The sequence below is a fragment of the Notamacropus eugenii genome, chromosome 1 (genome assembly GCF_028372415.1).
Source record: "Notamacropus eugenii isolate mMacEug1 chromosome 1, mMacEug1.pri_v2, whole genome shotgun sequence".
NCBI lineage: Eukaryota > Metazoa > Chordata > Mammalia > Diprotodontia > Macropodidae > Notamacropus > Notamacropus eugenii.
The window spans coordinates 371,762,534-371,787,662 of NC_092872.1; the positions used below are offsets into that span (position 1 = coordinate 371,762,534).

The window sequence follows — 25,129 nt, forward strand, 5'->3', positions numbered from 1 at the left end:
TTTATCAATTCTATTTCCTGTTCTGTTAATGCAGGCAGTTTGTATTTTTTTTTAAAATATTCATCCACTTCACTTACATTGTCAGATTTATTGGTGTATAATTGGGGAAAATAATGTCTAATAATTGTTTTAATTTCATCTTCATTGGTGACGAATTCACCCTTTCCATTTTTGAGACTGGTAACTCTGTTTTCTTTCTTTTTTAAAATCAAGTTAACCAGTGTTTTATTTATTTTCTTGTTTTTTCATAAAACAAATTCCTAGCATTAGTAATTATTTCTATGCTTTTATTTTTGATTTCATTAATATCTCCTTTTATTTTTTGAATGTCTATTTTTTGTTTAATTGGGGATTTTTTGTTCATTTCCTAGGTTTTTTTTTTTAATTGTATGCCCGATTTGCTGATCTGCTCTTTCTTTCCTTTAATAATGTGCATGTTTAGAGATTTTTTAAAAATCCCCTATATATTACTTTGGCTTCATCCCACAAATTTTAGTACGTTCTCCCATGGTTGTCATTATCTTTAATGAAATTACTGACTGTTTCCATGATTTGTTCTTTTTAAAGAAACTCATATTTTAAGACTAGATTATGTAGTTTCCAATTGATTTATAACTTTTGCTTCCATAACCCTTTACTGAATGTAATTTTTGTTGCATTATGGTCTTAAAAGAATTCATTTAATGTTTCTGGTTTTGTGCATTTGGTTGAAAGGTTTTTACTACCCTAATACAGGACCAGTTTTTGTGAAGGTGGAATGTATATTTCTTCTTACTTCCATTGAATTTTCTCTACAGGTCTATTGTGTCTAATTTTCCTAAGATTCCTTTCATCTAAATTTATTTCTCATTTATTTTATGCTTGGATATATCTGGTTCAAGGATGGGAAAATTGATGTTCCCCCTGAGTATAGTTGCTGTTTGGAGGCAATTAGAGTTGAGTGACTTGCCCAGGATGACGCAATTAGTAAGTGTCTGAGACCAGATTTGAACTCAAGTCCTCCTGACTCCAGGGCTAGTGCTTTATCTACTGCACTACCTAGCTGTCACTATTATAGTTTTGATATCTATTTCCTTCTGTAATTAATTTTTTCATTTAAGAATTTGGATGTTATGCCATTTGATGTGGTTGTATATCTCTCTATCTATCTGTGTATCTATGTATGTATGTATGTGTGTATCTATCTATCTATCTATCTATCTATCTATCTATCTATCTATCTATCTATCTATCTATCTATCTGTCTATCTAGAGAGTATTGATACTACTTCATTGTCTACTATTCCTTTTCACTAAGATGATGTTTACCTGATTATCTTTTCAATTTTTTTTTTGCTTCTCTTATCCTTTTCCATTTTATAGTTGAGTTCATCCCATTAAGTCACAGTTAAGATTGGTAACCATTTCCCTCCATTCTATTTTCTTCTGTTTATCCTTTTCTCTCTCTTTTTATTCTGTCCTTCATTTAAAGTTGGTTTTGCTTCTAAGCACTACCTTCCTTCACCTGCCTTCGCTTTTATCACCCCTTTCTCTTTCTCTTTTCTTTCTCTACCCCCTTTCATTCTTACTTCCCTCTTGGGTAAGATAGATTTCTATACCCAATTCAATATATGTGTATGAGTGTGTGTGTGTGTGTGTGTGTGTGTGTATTTCTTCCTCTTTGAACGTATTTAGATCAAAGTGAGGTTCAAGCTTTGCCTATCCCCCCTGCCATTTCCCCCTCATTTTTAAAAGTTCTTTCTTGCAAGTCTCTTTTATGTGAGAAAAATTTCTCCATTCTTCCTCTTCCCTCCCTCTTCTCCCAGGGAATCTCTCTTTCTTACCCACACTTCTTTTTATATCAGTCCAAGATTATTGTCTCACTTCCATGTCCCCTCTCTATTTAGAATCTTTCTAATGGCCTTAATAATAAAAAATCTTAGATGTTATATGTGTAATTTTTCTACATGGAAATATGAACAGTTTAATATTGAATTTCTATTGATTTCTCATTCACGCTTACCTTTTTACACTTCTCTTGAGTCTTATATTTAAAATTTTCCATTCAACTCTAGGTTTTTCATGAGGAATGCTTTAAACTTCTCTATTTCATTAAATATTTCTTTTTTTCCCCTGGAAGGTGCTTACTCAGTTTTCCTGGGTAGGTTATTCTTGGTTGCAATCCTAGTTCTTTTGTCTTCTGAAATATCATAATCCATGACTTTTGCTCCTTTAATGTGGTAGTTGCCAAATCTTTTATGATCCAGATTGTGACTGCACAGTATTTGAACGTTTTTTTTTCTGATTGTTTGAAATATTTTCTTTTTGACCTGGGAGATCTGGAATTTGGCTTTATTATTCCTGGGAGTTTTCATCTTGAGAATTCTTTCAGCATTCTTTCAATTTCTATTTTACTGTCTGGTTCTAGGATGGTGATCAGTTTTTCTTGAAAATTTCTTGAAATATAATGCCTAGGCAGTTCCATCCTTCTTAAATTATCTCTTCTCAATAGTTTTTTCTAGCTCTATTGTTTTTCCTCTGAGATATTTCACATTTTTTTCTATTTTCCACTCTTTTGATTTCATTTTATTGTTTCTTTATGCCTCACAAAATCATTTGCTTCCACTTGTCAAATTTTATGTTTTTAAGGAATTATTTTCTTTGGTGAGATTTCATATCTCTTTTTCCACTTGGTCAATTCCTTTTTTAAAGGAATTATTTTCATCAGTGAAGTTTTGTACCTCTATTTGCATTTTGCCAATTCTCTTTGTTATGGTGTTATTTTCTTCATTATTTTTCTGCCTTTTTTTACTAAGTTATTAATTTTCTTTTAATAATTTTCTTCCCTCACTCTTACTTTTTTGACTAGTTTTTTCTTTACCATTCTTATTTTATTTTAGCTCTTCCAGTAATTCTTGTTGGGCTTTTTTCCCAATTTACATTTTTTTCCTTTGAAACTTTTCTTGTAGTTATTTTGATTTCATTGTCTTCTTCTGAGTTTGTGTGCTGAACTTCCCTTTTACCATTGTAACTTTTAATAGTCAGATCCTTTTAAAAGAAATCCAGCTTACTGTTTTTGTATTTAAGTTTATGTTAAAGTTGGACTCTTTTCTCAGCTTGGGGGAGAAAGGTACACTAGCCAAGCTCAGGCTTTTCACACTACTATTTTCAGAGCTAGCTCTGGAGACATGCAATTTTTTCAGCGCTGATGTGATCTGTGGTCACTGCTCTCTTGGTAGGCACTACAGTCCTTATCCAGGAAAGGTCCCTGACTCCTTGGAATTTCAATTGAAACTGCTCTTCACCATCTGTATTCCCATGGGGCAGGAAGTGATATTGCTCCTCAGGGTGCTCACTCCCTAAGTATAATAAGCAATACTATTTCTTGGGGTCCTTGATCCCTTGTGATCAAAAAATGATACTGCTTTTCTGTGTCCCTTCTCCCTCTTGACCTAAAGTGCTCCTCTCTGCCCTTGAACTGTGACCCAGAAGTGGGTATAGATAATGGAATTGCCAAATAGCCTTTATTCCTATATCCAGTGCTAACACAGGGAACCCCTGTAATCTCCTTTTGACCAGTTTCCAGATGCCTTTACTGTTTTTGGCTTGAGAGCTCTCAAAGCTGTTGTTGATTCTGTCTTACCACCTAATACCATTGCAGGTGGCTCTGGTCCAGCCTCTACTCCTGTGCCATAGATTTCTCCTCCCAACCTTCTGAGTCGTCTTGGGCTGGAAAAATGTCTCAACCTGACCTTTTATTGGCTCTGCCACTACAGAAATCACTTTGAAACATTATTTTAAATGCATTTGGAGGGGACTGTTTGCAGACCTAGATTAAGTGCTTTTTTTTCACTCTGCCATCTTGGCTCCATCACAGACTGCCACTTTCAGTTGGTTCCTATCTCAACCCTAGGGGAAAAAGGCAAGCTTGGAAAGACAGCAACTAGCCAGGAGCTAAAAGACAACTGTGGTCTTCTCCCTATTGTCAACTAGAGATGAAAAATTCGGTTCTAAAGGTTTCACTCTTTTGGCAGATCCCACCTATCTGAAATTAACTCATGCCTAAAAATATAGAAAAATTTTCTTAATGGACTTTGTTTGGGATTTCTGTTTTTAGGACAAATGAACATTTATTCAGTGTTTATATAGAGGCAAAACTTCTAAAACTCTCACATATTACTGCAGGATCCAGATTGAAGTAAGCTGTTAGGGGCTGTAGGTCATTAATCTTTGAACTTACTTCTTTGTGAGTTAATCTTAAAGGCTTAGTTTCTCACAACTTTTGATTGCATTGGGGAATGCACTAACAAATTTGATTTCCAAACAGATAAAAATGATGCTACAAACACAGGAGCACAATGAAATGTGTTTTGAGTAATTTTTTCCATTGTACATTAGTTTCTCTAATTTACTTCACCTTTTCACCCTAGGTCTCCTTTACAAAATACTACTACCCTCCCATCATCATAGATTACATTTATGGAGTATTTTATGATTTGGAAAGGGCTTTCCCCCTAGTAACCCTCTGTGATGAGTAGAAGAAACACTACAGATTCTAGTTTTACAAATAAGAATTTGACAGTGAGAAAGGCTACATGACTTATCTATCTAAATAGTATCAGAGGCAAGATTGACCCTATGTGTTCTGTCTCCAAATTGTATAGTATTTCAATGAAGATTTCGGAGCTAGTTCTAGAAGGGACTTCAGAGCTAACCTAGTCCATCATAGACTTAAAGCTAGAAGGGAGCTCATAAAGGTCATCTATCCTATTACCTCATTTTATAGATAAGGAAATTGAGAACCAGAGAGGCACAGAAGAAAAAGTACCGGATTCAAAGTTAAAGAAGCTGAGTTCAAATCTTCCACTTACTGCAAGTCACATAATTTTTCTGGAAGGTCCTTTCTAGCTCTAAATTTGTGATTCTTTGACTTGTAAATGGGATAGCCAGTATTTGAAACCTAACTCCCTTAACTCTAAATCCATAACTTTTTCCCCATAACACCATCGTGTTATATACTATTCAACATAGAGCTGTGAAACATTGTTGATCTTGGTAAATTATAATGACCACAGCATAGAAATACCATCATACATCCATCATTCACATCAGGTCCACAAGAGAATTAAGCCCATAGTTTTGGTTTTATTGGTACCTTGCTGAAACCACATAATATGTATGTGATTGATTATTCAAAATCCCCTTTAAGCTAGAAGAAGGACATAATCCTTACTTCAAAATAGAGGAATAATAGAGGCTATAGAGCAACAAATTCTAGTTCATTTCAGCATTTCAACTTATGAGTGGTTGTTAAAACTATTTCTTATTGGAACAAATCATTTATCTGTAACCTTCAACTTCTGGGTTTCAAATTTCTGAGCTTTTTGCAGGCTTCCCCCCCTCCCTACCTCTTCTCCCAAAATGTCACCTGTGTTACTAATTATCTACTTTTGATGGTTTAATGAAGCATTTCAATGTGTGGTCTGCATAGATTTAACTCAAGAAGTGTCATTAGTACACTTTGTGACCTGGAGTTAGAAACATGAAGAAATAAATGGAACTTTAGTTCTTTCTACTTGTCTTTAAAATCTTACAAGAAAGATAATTGCATCCTTTTATTTTTTCCTTTTGCTCTATAGGTTTACATTTTCCACACATCTAACCTCTTCTTAGAAGAGAAGGACCTAGTAATTATTGGATCATACAAGCTTTCCATGTTAATGCTCAAGACTGAGGAGTGCAGGCTAGAGGGATGAGTGGTAGGAAAAGCATTTGACTGGGAATTTACTTATCTGGGTTCTAGTCTTTGGTTTACCAGTAGATCGGGTCACTGTGAGCTTGTGTAACACACTTTTCTCTCAGTATTTGTTTCTATACTTGTAAAACTAATAGAATTAAACTTAAAGTTTCCTTCTACATCTAAAAACCAATGCATCACTTATATCATCCAGAAAACATTCCTGAAAATGTCAACTTTTAAGTCTTTTCTAGCCAACCAAATTTCATTCCAAACATGCAAGAAAGCCTGTATAGAAGCCTATACAGAAAGCCTATATAGTAGATGTCACTACACAGGCAAACTAAACTAGATAATTCAGGCCTTAAACTGAGTTTTCTAGACAAAAATGTCCATGTATATACAACCTGTATGACTGCAGGATTTATTTCTGGATGTATTAGGATGTGGCTACCCAGTCGCTATGGGAAAGCGAGAGTCTTATTTTGTTTGGAAATGGTAGCTTATTCTATCTTGGATCCCATGTTTTAAGGTGGTGGGTGGGGTTGCAATGGGGCCATTAGGAAGCATAAGGCTCCTGTAGAGCTTTCCCCTTATTCACTGGATAGAGATAAAGTACTTTTATCCTTGCACAGCTATGGTTCATCATACTCTTTTCTTCTCCTCCTGACTATCCTAGATTGGGATAAGAAAAATATTATATTTAATAATGTTTTGATTTCATAGTTATCTTTCTCCAAAGAACTCTGGATGCAAGACTGTTGTTTATTGTATCCTTTAAATAAGACATAGAAAGGTATGGCAAATACACAGTTGGCCATGGGGTAAACTCTTGTCTTTGACATATACTATCAACATAGCCATGGGCAAATCACTTAAGGTTTCAGGGCTCCATAAAAGTCTGTAACACTACAAGTTGAAGGTGGGTTGCTTATATAAACTGGTGCAAGACTGTCCATGCTATGATGTCCCCATATTGATAAAATTTTGAATACAGATGAAAATATCTATTTTCTGGGATAACAGAGACTGAAGCCAGCATCAGGTAGAGGTATCCCAAATTTTAATATCTTTGTTTAACTCAGTCTTTATGGGACTTTGACAAGGCAATTGATCTTTCTGGGTTAACAGAATAATAGAATCTGATAAAGACATAGCGGCCAGTCCAAGATTACCAAATTTTAAAATCTCTAGGGCAGGATTTGAACTCATATCTTTCTGACTCCATGTTCTACCATTCTATCCACTATATTAACTGGCTACACTAAGCTCTATTGACTCATTAAACCACAGTATTTTATGTTCATACTTTGGATTATGATAATAGAATTTTGTTCTAATATAATAATTATTATGGAATAAAACCTGACAGCCCCTTTTCAGAGGAACTTGGTAAACAATACGAATGCTCTTCCCAAGGAGAAATGGATTAAAGAAACTACTTTCTCACTTTTTCATCACGTATGAAAGAGGAGCCGAAGAGTTTAGCAATCATCAACAGGCAAGTGAAACCCAAGATAGAGTCCAATAAATTTCACATAGAAAAGTGTTGTATTAACAAGGAGCTGGGAAGCAACCAATCCAAGCAGGAAGCAAATTGTTCTAATTTCTACTCAGTGCACTGATAGGAGGGCTTTCCAGATTTGGACTCCAAATCACTTCATAGATTCTAAGATAAAAATTAATTGATCATCCCTTCATTCTGCAGTCTCATCACCACTTTTTCATCAAGTTCTATGAGAAATTGAATATCCCTAGAGGATTTTTTTAAACCTACCCAAAATCTTTTAATGAATGGACTTTTTTGGATATATAATGCACTAAACCAATGCCTATAGAGCTTGATACTTTTCCTTTCTTAAGCTTTTGAATAAAGGCTTTAAAGGTAAATAGAATTTGAAATTTTCTATGGCATTTTCTCCCTAGTTTTACAAAAGAAAGAGAAAAAGGCACATCTACCTCTGTCAGTTTCCTGCGGCACACTTTCATCTTCCTCTCTAAAGGATGAGAAACCAGACTCCCAGAAACAGAATAATCTAGATGGAAAGCAATTCCTGTGAGAGAGACTACATTAAGCATTGAATAAACAATAGCAGCCTATTTTCCTGTAGGCCAGTGAGTCAATGGCATCCCAGCTCCAAGAGAACTGAACAACTACCTTGGCTTGATTGATATAAAAATATATTTTACTCTGTGCCCACTTTTGCTACCCTGCAGACAAGATCATTGAGGACCCCTTAATGGGAAGCTGTAATAAAAGGTCAATGATTGAATAGTCCATAGATGTCATATATCTAAGGTGACATCTCAGTCACAGTTTTTTCCAGAGCAGAGGCCTTAGAGAAAATCCATTTTTAGTCAGGCTGCTAGTAATTTACTGGCCTCTAAATGGAAAGCTTTGGTGAACACACTTATCAAGTACTGAAGAAAGAATACAATCTAAACAATTATCAACTGCTTCTTGAGTGTCTTATACAATGGAACATAGATCTATAGCTGGTGAGATTCTCAGAGGCTATCTAATTTAACCTGCTCATTATTCAGATAACGAAACTGAGACCCAGAGAAGTAAAGCGATTTGCCCATGGTTTTACTGTAAGTTCAATGCAGAGCCAAGATTAGAATCTCTGTTTCCTGATTCTCAGACCAATGCTTAGGACTGTTTCCTGTGTCATACTTCCTCTTATATTGAAAGAGTTTGCAAAGAGAGAAAAAAAGCTTTTGATGAACTATTGAAGTGGGTGTCTATGAAAGAAATGTTACAGTAGGAGGTGAAGCAGTGATTGGCAGGTGATTGGTTTTCTGGAGGCATTTGGAGCATCCACCTACAAGCTTCTCTCTTTTACGTCATTCTCAGACTGACTGAAGGCTATAGATCAATAAAAAGATCATAATGCTCAAAATTTCTATGACACAAGGTGTTTCTAAAAGACTTTATGTTCATTGAAGATCCCATTCCCCAAGCACCAGAAGTCTGGTCAGCTCCCTTTCATATGGGAGGACACAGTGAGACTGAACATGACTCACTAAGGGTCAGCACCACAGTTTGAAAGGGAGACTGGAGACAATGATCTACATCATTCATCCTTATTCCTGCTGCCAGATGGGCCAAACTCTATTTTCATTTGCCATATGAAATTACCTAAAACAAAAGTTGCATTTTTTTTTTAGGGGAAGTAGGGATCAAAGAACTAGAAAATAATCTCCATTCTGTTTCACTTTACATCAACAGAAGGCACAGAATTCTGTGGCAAAGTTAGGGGTTTGAATTCATGATTTTGTATATTTCACACGCAATGTAGATATTAGCTACCTACCTTAACTGTACTGGAGAAGTCAAAATTTAAAAGGGCAAGAGTGGCAGGGAAACTTTCTATGCAAAGATTTGATAGAAGATACAGTTACTATTCAATGGGCTTAAAGATCTTTTCTTTAAGACAGCTTAATTTCAGACTTTACATGACTTTTAGCATTCTTGATCTTTTCTTCATTGCTTTATCACCATCAGTACAGAAATTCAGCAGCAAAGGACTGAGAGGTCTTTGTATCCACAACTGAGTGGGAAGGAGTATTGGATTTAGAATCAACAGCCTTAGGTCCTAATTTCCCCTGTCCCTTACTAAATCAATGTGACCTTAGACAAGTCATTTAAAATCTCTGGGTCTCAGTTTCCTCATCTGTAAAATGATGGTTTTGGATTAGATGATCTCTAAGGCCCCTTCCATCTTTAAATCAACAATGTTATTTATTTAATGGATTGCCCTCATCAGAGACATACAGCATGCTACCTGAAAAGGAGGTGGGATAATGACCTAGTAAATGAAATATAACAAATGGATAGCCCTAGTGTTGAAAATTGATTTCCATAAAATAATAAAAGGAACTGAGGGAGGCTACATGTACATTGGGTAGATGTTCTATGTCAGTTTCTGGAAAAACACATCCAAGAATTACATAGTATAAGAAGACATGGAGACGTTACAATCTGTACCTGTCAGTGCCCACAATAGTATTTTAAGCATTAAAGTTATTTCTTTTGTAGCAGTGGTCTGTGATTTTGAAATATTCTAAAACTGTCTTCATTTTTACTTCTCTAACACAGCATTTTTATGCACAATAAAAATGTAGATAACCTTCTTGTCGTTTTTTAGTCTAATCTACCTCTTTCTCTACTTACCTAGCCATCATTTTCTCCTTTCCCAAACCTGATATCTCTTAGGGGCATATAGCAACGGTGGGGAAGTGAGAAGGAGGATAGAAAAGAGATATTTTCTGATGTTTGATGGGAATAAGGAAATAGGGCATTGGATTTTCATAGAAACAAATGAATAAGAAACATATTCCCTGGAGTCAGAGAGTCTGATGGTAGAACAAGGCCTGGAGCTTACTGCTCTCATTTGTGGGAACCAGGGTCCCTCTTGGTCTCGCATCAGTGAACTCCCCCGAGACCAAAAGCACTTCCTGTCAGTCAGCTCCAAATCAGCGTTTACTCTGGCCCAGACTAGGAGCTGCCAGACTCCTGTCTCTCCTGGTTGGAGACTTAATTCACTGTTGCTGAGGCAGCTCCAAGAGTATGATCAGGAAATAGCCTCCGCCAAAGGCATTTGCATGTGGTTTGTATTTAAAATGTGCATCCTATTATACTTCGGCTACTCTTTGGTCAGACCACAAAACATCTACCTGTTAAAAGCTGTGATACATTTCAGTGGATACACTTCTCAGACCGAGATAGTAATTAACTATATGAACAAAATGACATGAGTAATATAATATGACATAAACAAATATGATAAAATTAAACTAAACTAACAGAATAAAACACTAATACTTGTGTCCCATTGATATCACACATTACAGTATTATTTGGTACCTGCAAAATATAACTTCAGTTTTTTATACTGTAATGGAAACTGTAGTGTGCAGATATAAATTATCTGTTCAAAAACTGTAGTGATTCCCTCCATGGTCCTTGGCCTCTCTTTCAAGGTTTTCTGTCATCTGGTGCCATTTAACCTATTCAACCTTATACCTCAGTGTTAGCTCTACCCTCTCTACCCCCAAGTATCTGTACTCAGATTTGTCTTGCTGCTATCTTTCCATCAACCATGCTTTTCATGACCTCTATATTTTAATTTTTGCTATTCCTCTCATAGGGAAAGGCTTTCCTTCTGTCTTCTATTTGTCTAAAGCTACCCATCCTTCAATCTGTGTCTCCCTAAAACCTAAGTAATCTAGTCCTTGTTGTTCTCTGTCTCATTCCAGCTCTTATGGAACTTGGAGTCTGTTCTATGGAATTCAGTCTTCAACTATCACCTATACTTTCTTGTATAATGTGTCCTTTTTCATAGGAGAGATCTGAAAAAATGGAAATAGCCCCAGATGTGCAGTTAGAACACCAGAGTTTGATATCTACCTCTGTCACTTACAATATACTTGACTTTGGACAAGTTACTTAACCTCCTTGGGCAACATAATATTCCTCTAAAAATACAAAGAAATTAGATTAAATGGTTTCTGCAGTTGCTTCCAGAATTTGTTTTATGACTTTTTGTGAAGAATTTTCTTTTGCATTTTCTCTTTTCATGAAAGGCATCACGGCTTATACTTTTTCTGTCAAGTTGTTAATATATGTAAAAGTATTTTGTGACAATAAATTGCTGTGCAAACATTAGCTGTTCTCATTATTGTTATTTCATTATCATTATTGACATCATCTTTGTCATCACCATTGTCATTATCTCCCTATTAATATTCTTTTCTGATGCCTCATCATCTGTGGAAGGGATCACTTATTTCTCAAACATCATGCCAATCAATCAATAATACCTTCTGTTTTTATAATGTTTTCAAGTTTGTAAAGGGATTTAAATATGATCTTACTAGAACGCCTAAGAGGTGGGTGTGATTATTACCTTCATTTTATAAAGGAGGAAACTGTGGGTTAGAGGAGCTAAGAGGCTATCCCAATAACATTCAATTAATAAGGTTCAGAAGTGCGTGTGTTCATCCTTCGTTGCCAAAGAAGACCATGCCATCCAAGAAGTAATGACATAACTTGCATTTGACTTTGTTTTGAGTGAGGCAGGGCTGTGTAGATCACCAGCCTCACTTCTCCTTCAGAGCCATCTGAATCCAGTGACCAGATATTCATCAGGATGACTGAAGATGACCCAGGATGAGGCAGTTGGGGTTAAGTGACTTGCCCAAGGTCACACAACTAGTGAATGTCAAGTGTCTGAGGTGAGATTTGAACTCAGGTCCTCCTGACTCCTGCACTGGTGCTCTATCCACTGCACCACCTAGCTGCCCCTAAGGTTCAGAGGTAGTAGCTAAACAAAGGTTTTCCTGTCTCTATGTCCAGTTCCGTAGCCAGGCTTTCTCTAAAATGCAAACTTTGGCCTTTCCAACTAAGCTAGACAGGGTTTAGATGTAAATATGACCTTATGTTACCATTTTGGCTAAATTCAGAGAAACATATCACCATGAGATTGAACATCAAGTTACAATTTTTTTCTTGGCTGTGGAGATCTCCTGAGGTGAGAAGGTTGTGCAACATTCCTAACTCCCTACAAGGCTCAATTTAGGTGACACTTCCTATATAAGTTCTTTCCTAAGCATCACAGTCATTATTGCTCTTATCAGAAATTAATTTGTGTTTACTCTCTCTATACATTGACTTTACTTCTCTGGGAATATGAACTATCCCCACAGAAGAATGTAAGCAACTTGACATCTTTAACTGCTTCATTTTTGTGATTGTATCCCCAGAGTCTGTTACAGTGCCTGGAACCCAATAGTTACAACGAAGAAATGAATGAATGAATAAATTAAGGAAGGAAAAAAGGAAATAAGGAAGGAAGGCCAGGGAAAACAGAGGCTTTTTGAAATAGTATTACTACTGGTCTTTTAGCACTATCCCTGAGGATAGGTATTCTTTATATATCATGTTTTCTGCAGGGTGTCTGATATTTTCAATTGTGCAGTGCTAGCCACTTTCAGCCAATATCTCTTCTCTTTCAACAGGCTTTCTCTGGGGGAAAAAACAACTAACTGTATCCACATGACTTTGTTTGCACTAGAGAGTTAGGGTGAATATGTAACTAGTCCCCACAGGGATCCAGTAGCTAAGTCCTTTAGCATCTCAGTGAACTGGTTTAACTATCTCATCCTTTTCTGTCTTATTTATAGTACACAGCTATTGTCTCTGGTATGAGTCACACTTCATGATGTTGCCTTTGTGCATGCTCTCATCCCCCCAGCATTGTAATAAACATATTGCTATTTCCTAGATGTTTACAAGAAATGACTCTTGTTTATGAAATGATGAATTTAAATTTATCTGAAGTGCAGTGGCAAATGTAATGTGTAGGAAGGTTTATGAACTTAGTACATTGTCCCTTTGAATGTTAAAATTATTCTAAGAACATTGAGTACGAGAGAGAGAGAGAAAGAGAGAGAGAGAGAGAGAGAGAGAGAGAGAGAGAGAGAGAGAGAGTGAGAGAGAGAGAGAGAGAGAGAGAGAGAGAGAGAGAGAGAGAGAGAGAGAGTTCATCTAAACGAGAGAAAAGAAACAAAGATGCAAACCAGAAGTATTTTAGGAAATTTTTTTCGAGTTTAATATTCTAAATTGTTGGTTTCATATAGGTCAATATCCAACATCTCTCTTCCTGCACACAGTAAGTGGATAGTGCATTTGTAGCATAGCAACATCCCATTAGGAATAGTAAAGCCTCATTCTATAGAAGCAGAACAAATGTGCACCTTATTGGAGAGAGTTTTTTTTTCAGTCAGTCTAAAAAGAATAACAATGAAAATGATTGCTTTGGAAATAGAAAGCTTGGCATGGAGGTCATGGTAAATAAACACTTTCAAGTTGAAAGACTTTTGGTATGTGTGAGGGAAATCATGTGTTAAAAATTTACCCTGGGACCTTATATGGATGAAAACTCAATTTTGTTTTGCTTTCCAAAGAATTTCTTTATAAGTGAAATATTTTGATGTGCAACAACACTATGCATTCATAGCTGTTTTCCTTATTGGTGCATGAGAGCAAATATCATGGGTGCACATATGTTGCTCCCAAATGTGCTCTATTTAGCATGACAATTGAGTTGATTGCTTCCTCTGAAGAGATCAAAAATCTCTTTTCAAATCACATAGATTCAAAATCCAGTCTCTTCTTCTTTCACTTGGGAACAGATCAATGGTACCTGCTCTACCTTTTAGTGGAGAAGAAGTTGTTTTGTTTTTGTGTTTATTTCTTCTTTGGAAACATCATGCACATGGGGTTATGACATCTACTTATATCATCGAATGTGGAGAGCAAAGGTAGCTCTTCAGAAGACTCAGGGAAGAAGCCTAGTGATGAGGGGAAAAAAAGTCTCCTCAATTGATTTGATTATCTATATGATTATTATTGTCCAATTTATATATTAACAACTACAATAATAATTGATATTGATATGGTGCTTGAAAAAGACTAAACAATAACAGAAAACATAGTGCTTTAAGGTTTATAATGTACTTACATTTGTAAACTCATTTAATCCTCACAATTACCTTGACAAGAGGTGTTGTTGTTGTTGTTGTTGAGTTGTGTCCAACTCTTTTGAGAATCCAGTTGGGGTCTTCTTGTCAAAAACACTGGAACGCTCCCCATTTCCTTCTTCAGCTCATTTTATAGATGAAGAACTGAGGTGAACAACATTAAAACATTAAATGACTGGTATTTACTTTTGTTATAAAAATAGGGTGAGAGAAGATTAAGGGGAATATCAAGGCAGCTTTCTTTTCTTTTCTAGATCTATAATGACTTCCTTCCCTAAGATATGAAGTACCAGATCTGTGAAATTATGCTCAATTTATCACCTTGTCCCTGAAAACCAGTTAACAAAGATGGTGTCCTCCTCCACCTCCATAGACATGGTGGCTATATTTTCTGAGGTCAAGATCCATGTTTTGATAAAGGATATTCTTTGTATAAAACCTTGTTAAAAGTATACTTTCTTTTCTTGGAACTAGGATGGTACCAGAAAATCTAGGACATATGGTTGCTATGCCCAAAGGGCCTTCTCAGTTACTTAAAACAAATATCTAAACCTACCATTCATGCAGCAATCAATATGAGATCAGCCTGAAAGAACCTTTATATAAATGACCTGGCTGAATGGGTAGTATACTGTGACTAGAGTTTTTTAATCTAAAATCTTCCACCTCCAAAGTATCAGATCACAAACTACTCTGCAAATCAATGTTTATCAGCACTATTTCGTACTAGTTAAAAATTAAAAAAAAAAAAAATAGAATAGCCCTGAAGTCAGGAAAACTTGGGTTAATGTCCCAACTCTGAAATATAGTAGCTGAGTGACCTGAGCAACTTCTCTAACACCTCGATACTCAGGGTGATTGAAAGATTTTAAGTTGCTGAGAAGGTGTTGACCTGCATATTTTCTATGCCTATGAAGTCACAGGTCCATTTTTTATCCCTACCTCTACAAAGAGAAATGCACATCAGTGGAAAGGATTAGATATGCAAGATCCAGGTATATGTCATCACAACAGCGTAATATTCTTTCAGCTCAAGGAAATTAATTTCCTGGTTTAAAGCTTCGCTATTGGACAAAAATTATTGGGAAACTTGCAAAGCAGTCTGACTGAAATTAATTTAGACCAGCATCTTATGCCATCAACCATAATAAATTCCATATGGATATATGATTTAAAATTTTTTATATTGTACAATAAACAAATCAAAGGATCAGGGAAGGAGAGATTTTTTCAGAACTGTGGATGGGGGAGGAGTTCTTGCTCAAACAAGGAATAAAAAGGATGGCAAAAGATAAAGCACACAGTTTGGATTGCCCCCAAAATGTAAAGTTTTTTTTTAACAGAGAGAATAAACACAGTTGATTTTTTAAAAAGGGGAACAGTTAATGGGGGAAAACCTTTGTAGTTACTTTCTCAGATGAAAATCTAATGTTTAAATACATCATATATAGTATGTATATATATGCATATGTGTATGTATATGTATACATATACATGCATATGTACATGCACATATATGTAATGAATTCAAATATACATGAATAACTGTCATTCCCCAAAAGCTAAGTGGTCAAAGGATATGAACAGGCAGTTCTGAAAAAGCAAGCTACCAACAGCCATAGAAAAAAAGGTTACAAATGGCTAATAAGAGAAATATAAATGAAGATGAATCTGAAGTTCTAAAGCACCACCATTACTGGAAAAATGATAATGAAAAGGAAATAATAATTGTTAGAGGGTCCATGAGAAGACAGGCACAGTAATATATAATTGGCAGTATTACAAATTTATCAGCCTTTCTGGAGAGAAATATGGACATACCTTTTGACACAGAGATATGATTACCAGGTTTGTAACTCAGAGATTAGAGAAAGAGAATCATATTTTAAAATATTCATTGCAGCATTTTTTTGTTTTAGCAAAGAACTAGAAACTAAGTAAAAGGTGCCCATATAATGAATATAATGGAATTTTTTATGCACTAAGAGAAATAATGGATGGTTTTAGAGAAACTTGGAAAAATCTATTTGAACTGATTCAGAGTAAAGTGAGAAAAACCAGAAAATCAATTTGTACAATGACTAGTGAGACTGCCACTTACTAGCTATGCGATCTTGGACAAGTCATTCACCTCTCTGGGCTCTGGTTTCCTCAGGAATAAAATGAAAGGGTTAGTATATGACCTCTCAAATCTATTTTGGCTCTTGAATTCTATGATTCAGTACATCCAAGGAGTTTGCAAAACAGAATAATGCCTCATTTGCTCCAGAAGTTCTAGGAGCTATCTGTGTTGCCTACTCAGAAGAGGGAAACATCAGCTGATTCCACAGCTGTAACAAACATGAGATAAATAGGACTTTGTCCAGAGTACTAGCTTTGGCAGTCTAGAGAGGCACATACTTCCCTCATGTGATGACCTCTTAACTCTTTGTGTCACCTTGTTGAGGAGAAGCAATCTATACAGCAAAGTCACTGTGCTTATAGGGCCCTTCCTTTGTGTCCTCTTGCAAGGACAAGGGCCAGGAATGATGTTTGCCATGGAGAGGAATATTATACCTTTTTTGGGAATAACTACTCCTTTTAGATGTTGGTGCTTTAGACAAAACCCCATTCATCTCATCTTAGTTATAGGACCAATGCTTTCTGAGTTCTCTGTAGATAAGGTAAATAGGTCTTGGAAATTCTGGTACAAACAAAACATTGTTCTCCTGGCCCAAATGGACCTATGGTCAGATATTTAGTTTTTATGATGGTACCTTCTAACCTCAATTATTATTTTTTCACCCAGACTGAAAAAACCCCCAACAAAACCAAGGTATAGAGTTCTAGTCGTTACTAATCCTGGCAACCCAGGTAACAACTACTCTTCCTTGCTCACTGAGAACATGCCAGTAAGCAAATGACTGATGGTCTAAGAAAATCTTAGATACTTGAAGCACAGAAATGTGGAAGTATGACTGGCTAGTATATACCCATCTTCATCCATTCAATTCAGTCATTTTTTAGTTGTATCTGACTCCTCTTGATTCAGTTTGGGGTCTTCTGGACAAAGATATCGGAATGATTTACCATTTCCTTCTCCAGCTTCTTTTATAGATGAAGAAATGAGGCAAACAGGGTTAAATGACTTGCCCAGGGTCACACAACTGATAAGTGTCTGAAGTTGAATTTGAATTTGAAAAGATGAGTCGTTCTGAGTTTAGATCTGGTGCTCTATCCACGGCACCACCTAACTGCTTCTGTCCCTCTTCATAAACATGCACACACGTACACACACACACACACACACACACACACACACACACACACACACACACAGTATATCTAAGGCCAGGTGTACAATAGTGGAAAGAGTGATATATTTGAGTTCAAAAACTTGAGTCTCAGCTCCATCACACTTTAGCCATGTAACCTTGAATTAGTTAACTTCTTGAAGTCTCACTTTCCTTATTTAGAAAGTGGAGATCATAGACCATAAATTTAAAGCATAGATTCATATACACATATATATGTGTGTGTGTGTGTGTGTGTGTGTATATATATATATATATATATATATATAGTCATATATTTCAAAGATTCCTCTAGTCTGCATTTTACAGGTGAGGAAACTGAGGTCTAGGGAAGTTAAGTGACTTGACTAAGGCTACATAGATAGTAAGGGCAAAACCAGGATAAAAAGCCAGGACCTGTGTTTCTAATGTCAATGCTCTTTTCACAATGCAGAACTGCTTTCTTTCTCAGTGTATATCAGGGGGTTATTGTGAAGACCAAACAAGCAAATTTATCTCAATTGAAAAATACAAATAGATCTTTATATTGTCATTGCCTCTCCTGTCTTTATGTCTACAATGTTATTTGCCAGAAATACAATAAGATGTCACCAAAGGATGAAAATTTCCTCTTAATCTACATTGTAACAATGTAAGACTTCAGAGAAATATACTGTATTTATTCAATAGAAATTTGAATTCACTAAGCTAATGGGGTCATGAAAACAGCAGATTCTAAGATCTTCTCATGATTCTTGTGCCTTGTCATCTGTTGAAAAGGAAAAAAAAAAGAAAAAGGAAAAGAAAGAAAAGTAAAAACACCTCTCCATGCTACCCTTTTGTAAGAGCTAAAGTGTGTGAGACGAAATTTCTTTTTTATGAAAGCATCAAATACTACCCCAGGGACATAGTGACAAAGTTGAAACTAGACAGTATTAGCTTTCAGTAGAAGATCCAGTCAATCTTTTGTGAATCCAAATAGGTTACCACTGGGCTGGTTGAAGTGCTCATTTGGCAGTAAACCTTAGGGTGTTTATTCGTAACATTGGTGACTTTCACATTTTCGTTCAGCTTAGTCTAAAGAAACAGATTATTCTCACAATAGACTTGCACATGAGCCTGAATATATGTTTGACCTTTAAAAATTCATTATTGTATAGACTGTTTTGCAGATTGTTATGATAAAATGGAAAGTGATACATTTTCAATCAGAGGGTGAAGGTTCAAATTTCTGCTTTGTGATCTTGAATAAAATCATTTGATTATCATTATGTGGCATAATATAAATATGATAAAATATAATATAAAAAATTTAAATCATATGGCCTGTTTTCAAATTGAGCAAGATGATCTTGAATGTTCCTTGTAACTCAAAATCTATAATATCATAACAATTCAGGTTCATAGTTATAATCACAGAATGGCTAAATTGAAAAGAATTTAATGATTATCTAGCCCAGGATTTCTGAATTTTCTTTACATTATGGAGCTCTTTGACAATCTAATAAAACCTGTGGACGTGTCTGAACAATGTGATTTAAAAAATATAATTTAAATGCTGAATTTTGCATACAGGTTATTGAAAATAAAGATATATATATTTTTTCCATCCAAGTGCATGTATACTCTGAAAATCTACAGATGCTTTGTGGGGGTTGGGGCTATGGACTTCAGATTAAGAGCCCTGACCTAGTCCAACTGCCATCTGACTAAAGAAGCCGAGTTTTAATACTTCATAATAATTCAATAGTAGTATTTTGTCACCACAGTATGAGTATCACATTTCTCCCCAAGTAAATTAACTTTTTGAGCCAGGCAAATGGTAAGAAAATTAAAGTCAGTATTTTTTTCTGCCTGTGAGTCTTTTGGGGAAAGTACAGACTGCAACATTTTAGATGCTTATTAGTCATTGCACAACAAACTTTTATCATATTAAAAAAAATGTTTATAACTATTATTGCTTATCATCAACATAATAATTAACACTTATAACATTAAAATTGGGAAAATCTGAGAATGATATCTCATTTGATCCTCACAACAGCCCTGTGAAGTAGGTGCTATCATTATCCTCATTTTGCAGATGGAGGAAACTTAGCCTGAGAGGTTAAGTGATTTGTACAGCTAGTAAATGTTTGATGCAAGATTCGAACTCAGGTCTTAACTCCAAGTTAGGCACTCTATTCACCCAAACCACTTCATTGCCTCCTCAACATAGCCTACTGGTATATGTAGACAGCTGCATAGATTATACTTCACATATGCATAAGATTCTATTTCATTTAGAACTGATTTTGTAAACTTGAAATTTTGGTACTTTATTATCATTGTTTCCATCACCATTAAGCTCCACTTAAAGGCTGTATTTTGGACTCTCTCAGCTTAGAGTGAATGTCAATGGTAATTGCTTCTCTTTGGAACATCACCCCTGAGGATCTTACCCTCCCAGCTTGATTTTCTTGTTTTTTTCTAATTAAAGGGACTCATTTCTTAAACAGGCCTATTCACTGAATGGGGGTTATCTCCCTCTAAGTGAATACTAGAAAATGTCTTAGTCTAAAAGGGCCAGGGTCTCCCATTGCATCATGGGCTATTTCTTGTTGTCCTGATGAGTATCTGGTCTCTAGATCCAGATGGCTCTGGAGGTTGTTGTGTTTTCTCTTTGTTCTTGAAGAGGACCATGATGTCAAGATGATGACATGATTTGCTGTTGACTTTGATTTGAGTGAGAGAGGGCTGTACATGGCCACCAAACTCACTTTCTTCTCCTGAGCCATCTGGGCTCAGTGGGCTGATATTCATTGGGATGACTGGAGATGGCCCAGGATGCAATGTGAGACCCTGACTCTTGCAGGTTGGGGTCTTATCACATTCTCACTTTGAATAAGATACACCCATTCAATGAATAGGCTTCTTTAAGTAGTTGCTCAAAGGATGGCCCCTTTAATAAAAAAAAAAATCAAACTGGGAGGAGAAGATCCTCAGGGTTCCTGGGTAAAAGAGAAACAATTACTATTTAGTATTTAAATCCACTCTGTGCTAGGTGGGAGAGGACTTGTTGTCTAGTATATGAGCTCCAGAGTGAACTGGGTTTGAGGCTTGATCTTTGACCAAGAACTGGTGAGGCTGGTGACTTTGTATAGCCCTCCCTCACTCAAATCAAAGTAAACTGCAAGTCATATCATCATGACCCTGATGTCATGGTCCTCTTTGAAAATGAAGGACAAACACAACCTTCCCTCACCAAATTTTATAACTTTGGAGACATTCTTGATTCTTCCCTCCTTTTTTCCAATATATATATAGTAAGTTTCTAAATTCTATTTCTTCTGTGTTTTCATCTTACAACCACCCTCTTCTCTCCATTTACAGGGCCATCACTCTGGCTCAGATTTTCTCCATCTCTTGCATGGATTAATGTAATGACTTCCTAATTCTTTTTTATTTTTTCTACTTTTAGTCACTCCCTTCAATAGTCGCTCCTACTTAAAAACTCTCAACAGCAACCCATCACCTCCAAGTTAAATATTACTAGTTGGCCTGATATTCAAGTGCCTTCACAAACAGATTTCAATCTATCTTTCTAACTTTATTTCACAGGATCATGGATTTAAAGCTAGAAGATACTGGAGTTCATTTAGTCCAACTGTTTTATTTTTACCAATGAGAAAACTGAGGCTTAGAGAGGTTATGTAGATTCCTCAAAGTCATAATGTATGAAGTGACAGATTTTGATCCCAAGTCCTTTGACTCTAAATCTAGTATTCTTTTCACTGCACCATACTGCATCCTTATCAAATTTATATTACTTGCTTTTGTGTTTTCTAAACCCCAGCTAGATTTTACACCTAGATATTACTCTAAACTTGAAATTCCATCTCCTTTTTCCATACATTCCCTAAAACCTTCCCTTATGCCTAGAATGTACTCCTTCCTCAATTTAGTCTCTCAGAGCTGTCCTTTTCCTTCACCCCCTTCATAATTTTTTCCCTCTCTCCCCAAGGTGGTAATAATCTTAGTATTATCTCACATTGGTACTTGATGATGAACAGATAGAATTTTTTTTAAACCATGTTGATTGAGCTACACTACAATTTTATGTTGCATAATCTCAACTGGAAAATGGAGGCAAGGCTCTCAGCTGAGCAGGGAAGGGGAAGAATTCCACATTATTTTTGAGGAGAGATGAAAAGGTTTGGAAAAACCACTGCAGTGAATAGGACTGTGAATAATTACAGGAGATGAAAAAGGGATACTTTGCTGTAGTGAGGGTCCCTCCTCGTCTCTCCTCAAACCTACTGTGGAACCCCTCTGTCTCCCTTCTCATCTACCATTATACAAATCTCTCTCCGCCCCCCCTACTATCTCTTCCTTCCTTCTTGCCTCAAAGTAGTTTCCTTTGTTTTGACCAAGACAAACTTTTATGCATATATAACTAGTACTAATCTGTCATGTCTTTTCCTAAAGATTGTTTCCTCTATAATTCCGATTCTCTCTTATCTTCAATCTCTCTGTCGATTAGCTGTTCTTTACCATTAATAAACATATCCATGTTTTCTCCATCTTCAGCCTCCACCCTATCCCCTACTTGATTTATGTATCCCTGCTAACTTTCATTTTATGCTTCTCTTTCTTTTTTTTGGCTAAACTTCTTGAGAAGATTTTCTGTAGTTGGTGCCTCCACTTCCTTTCTTCTTACTCTCTTCTGAACTGTGTAGTCTGGCTTCTGATTTCATCATTCTGTTGAAACTTCTCTCTCAAAGTTACCAATTACAGTTATCTTTTCCACATCACGGCTTTTCCCATCATAGTCTTGCTGTATCATAGGTCAGCATAAGAAATTAAATGGGAATTTTGGGGGAGTTTTGCAGACGCAACAGACAATACACAAAGGCTAGCAGATGACACAGAAAAGGTTCAGAAACTCAGAAATGTATAAATATATGTAAAATATTTCATAATGGCAACCTATTTTATCTTTTAATACCATAATAAATCTGGTATGAAGGGAGAGCCAGAAAATCTCATACAGATTTTTCAGACTGCTGTAATGCCATGACCCCAATCCTGACAATGTGGAAGGGATAACTATCATTTAAATTTCAAACTGAATGGCTTTTTATTAATAATCATTCTTCTTGACATCTCTTCAGCCTTTGACACTTTTGATTACCCTCTTCTCCTTGATTGTCTCTTCTTTTGAAGTTTTCATGCTGCTGTTTTCTTATGATTTTCCTCCTACTTCTCTGATCACTCTTTATTCATGTTTGCTTTTTTTTTTTTATCTAGGTTATTCCCTTGGCCCATTTCTCTTCTCCTTCTATGCTATTTTGCTTGATGATCTCATAAATTCTAGTGGATTTGATAATCATCTATGTATAGATGATTATCAGATTTATTTTTCCAGCTCTAAACTCTCTCTAGACCTCTAGTCTAGCATCTCCAATTGCCTATTGGACATCTCATACTGGATGTCTGAAACTCAGCCTTTCCATATCTGAATTCATTATCTTTGCCTTCAAACCATGTACTCTTCCTAACTTTCCTATTAATATGGAGGTACCACCATCCTTCCAGTTACCCAGATTTGTGACCTAGGTGACATTCTTGTCTCCTCACTCTCTTTCACCCCACAACCACCCATCCAACCTGTTGCCAAGTCCTGTTGATTCTACCTTTGTAACATTTCTTGTACATTCTCTTCTTTGACATTGCTACTACCATCCCAATCTTTCCCCACTTCAAGCAATTCTTTATAAAACTATAAAAGTGATATTCTTAAAGTGTAATTTTAATTATATAGTCCTACCCCACTTCACCCCACCTGACCTCCCATTCAATAAACTCCAGAGATTCCCTATCATCTTGAGGATCAAATATAAAATCCTAGAAAACAAAACTGGCTTCATAAATTGACCCTTTCCCACCTTTCTAGTGTTCTTATACCTTATTTCCTCCATCTACATGATGATCCGGTGATATTGGCCTCCTTGCTGTTCCTTGAGTATGACAGTTTAAATAGTAACTGTTTCTCTTCTACCCAGGAATTCTGAAGGTATTCTCCTCCCAGTTTGGTTTCTTTTTTAATAAAAGGGGTCATCCCTTGAGTAACTACTTAATGAAGCCTATTCATTGAATGGATGTATCTCACTCAAAGTGAGAATCTGATAAGACCTTAGCTTAAAATGGTCAGGGTCTCACATTGCATCCTGGGTCATCTCCAGTCATCCTGTTGAATATCTGGCCACTGGACCCAGATAACTCTGGAGGAGAAAGTGAGGCTGGTGACTTTGTATAGCCCTCCCTCACTGAAATCAAAGTCAACTGCAAGTCATGTCATCATCTTGATGTCATGGTGCTCTTTGAGAACAGAGGACAAACACAACCTCTTGACAAAAGAATTTTCTATCTCTGTTACCCCAGCTCTCTCCCTCCCTATCTTCATCTCCTAGCCAACCAAGTATCCTTTAAATCACAACTCAAGCATGACCTTCTGAAAGGAACTTTTCTTGATCTCCCCTAAAGCTAGTACTTTCCTTCCGAATTTCTCTCAGATTCATTACACATACACACACACACACACACACACACACACACACGAATACAGACTACATGCAATACCGTATATAACTATATATACCTATGTATAAATGTAGCTATGTATATCAACTTGATATGTGCACATATACATATATACACATAGTTATATGTATATTATGTCACTATGATATATTTACATATGTTGCTATACTATATATACACATGTGTATTTACGTATTTTGTAGGATATACATACAGATCTATATGTCTATTTTGTCCCTTTTTTATGTGGAAAAGGAAGACATGAATGAGGTCATAAGACTAATGGAGATGTATAAGGACTGCTGGGGCATGAGTCAAATAGTAGGGTGAATAATCAGGGAGTAGACTCAGTTGTTACTTATTTATGTGCCTCTGGATGACTAGTCTCACCATAGTCCTTGGACACTTCCCTTCCCTATTTCCTTGGGACCCAGCAACCAGAAGATCTGATCTTTACCATGGTATGAGAGCTGGTCTCTGTGGGCCCAGATAGCCAAAATATCTGTTTTCATTACATCTGCGCAGTTCCAGGCTGCACTGGATAAATATTGGAAACTCAGCATATGGCAGATCAGTGATGGTCCAGCATAGATTTCATGTCTGACCTTGTGGAACACTGAGCAGAGACCCTGAATTTCTCATTTTCAAGTGCTAGTACTGGAGTGCAGAAAAGAATTCCTTCTCTTTCTAGGCTAGAGAGGAGTTTAAAACTGTTACAGCATATGTTTGTTTATTCTCATTGATAATAAAATGTTTACATAACTCTTGGCTGCAAAAAACTATGGAATCTATGGAATAGGGGTAGTGGGTATTTTAGAAACAACCCAACTAGTTGTGGTCAGTTCTCCAAATTTTCCTCTTAGATCTACCAAAAGAATCTATCAAATCTATCAACCATCTCTCTATAGATCTTGTCCTAGAATCGGTTGCCTCGCAGCTTACTAGAGAAAGTGATATTTCCTAGAAAAAGATAGACTGGCCATAAATGGAGTCTCAAACTGTTAACCCCTTT

At 36.2% G+C, this 25,129-nt stretch overlaps 1 long non-coding RNA gene across 1 annotated transcript in view; it reads right to left on the reverse strand.

Moving 5' to 3' along the window:
* The window catches only part of LOC140525963 (uncharacterized), a 35,581-nt gene extending 12,026 nt beyond the window's left edge, over nt 1–23,555 (reverse strand). The window contains exons 1-2 of the long non-coding RNA XR_011974171.1: nt 23,482–23,555; nt 14,276–14,407 (exon numbers count right to left, since the gene is read on the reverse strand). This is a non-coding gene — a long non-coding RNA (uncharacterized lncRNA). The remainder of the gene's footprint in view (nt 1–14,275; nt 14,408–23,481) is intronic.
* Nucleotides 23,556–25,129: the final 1,574 nt, after the last annotated feature.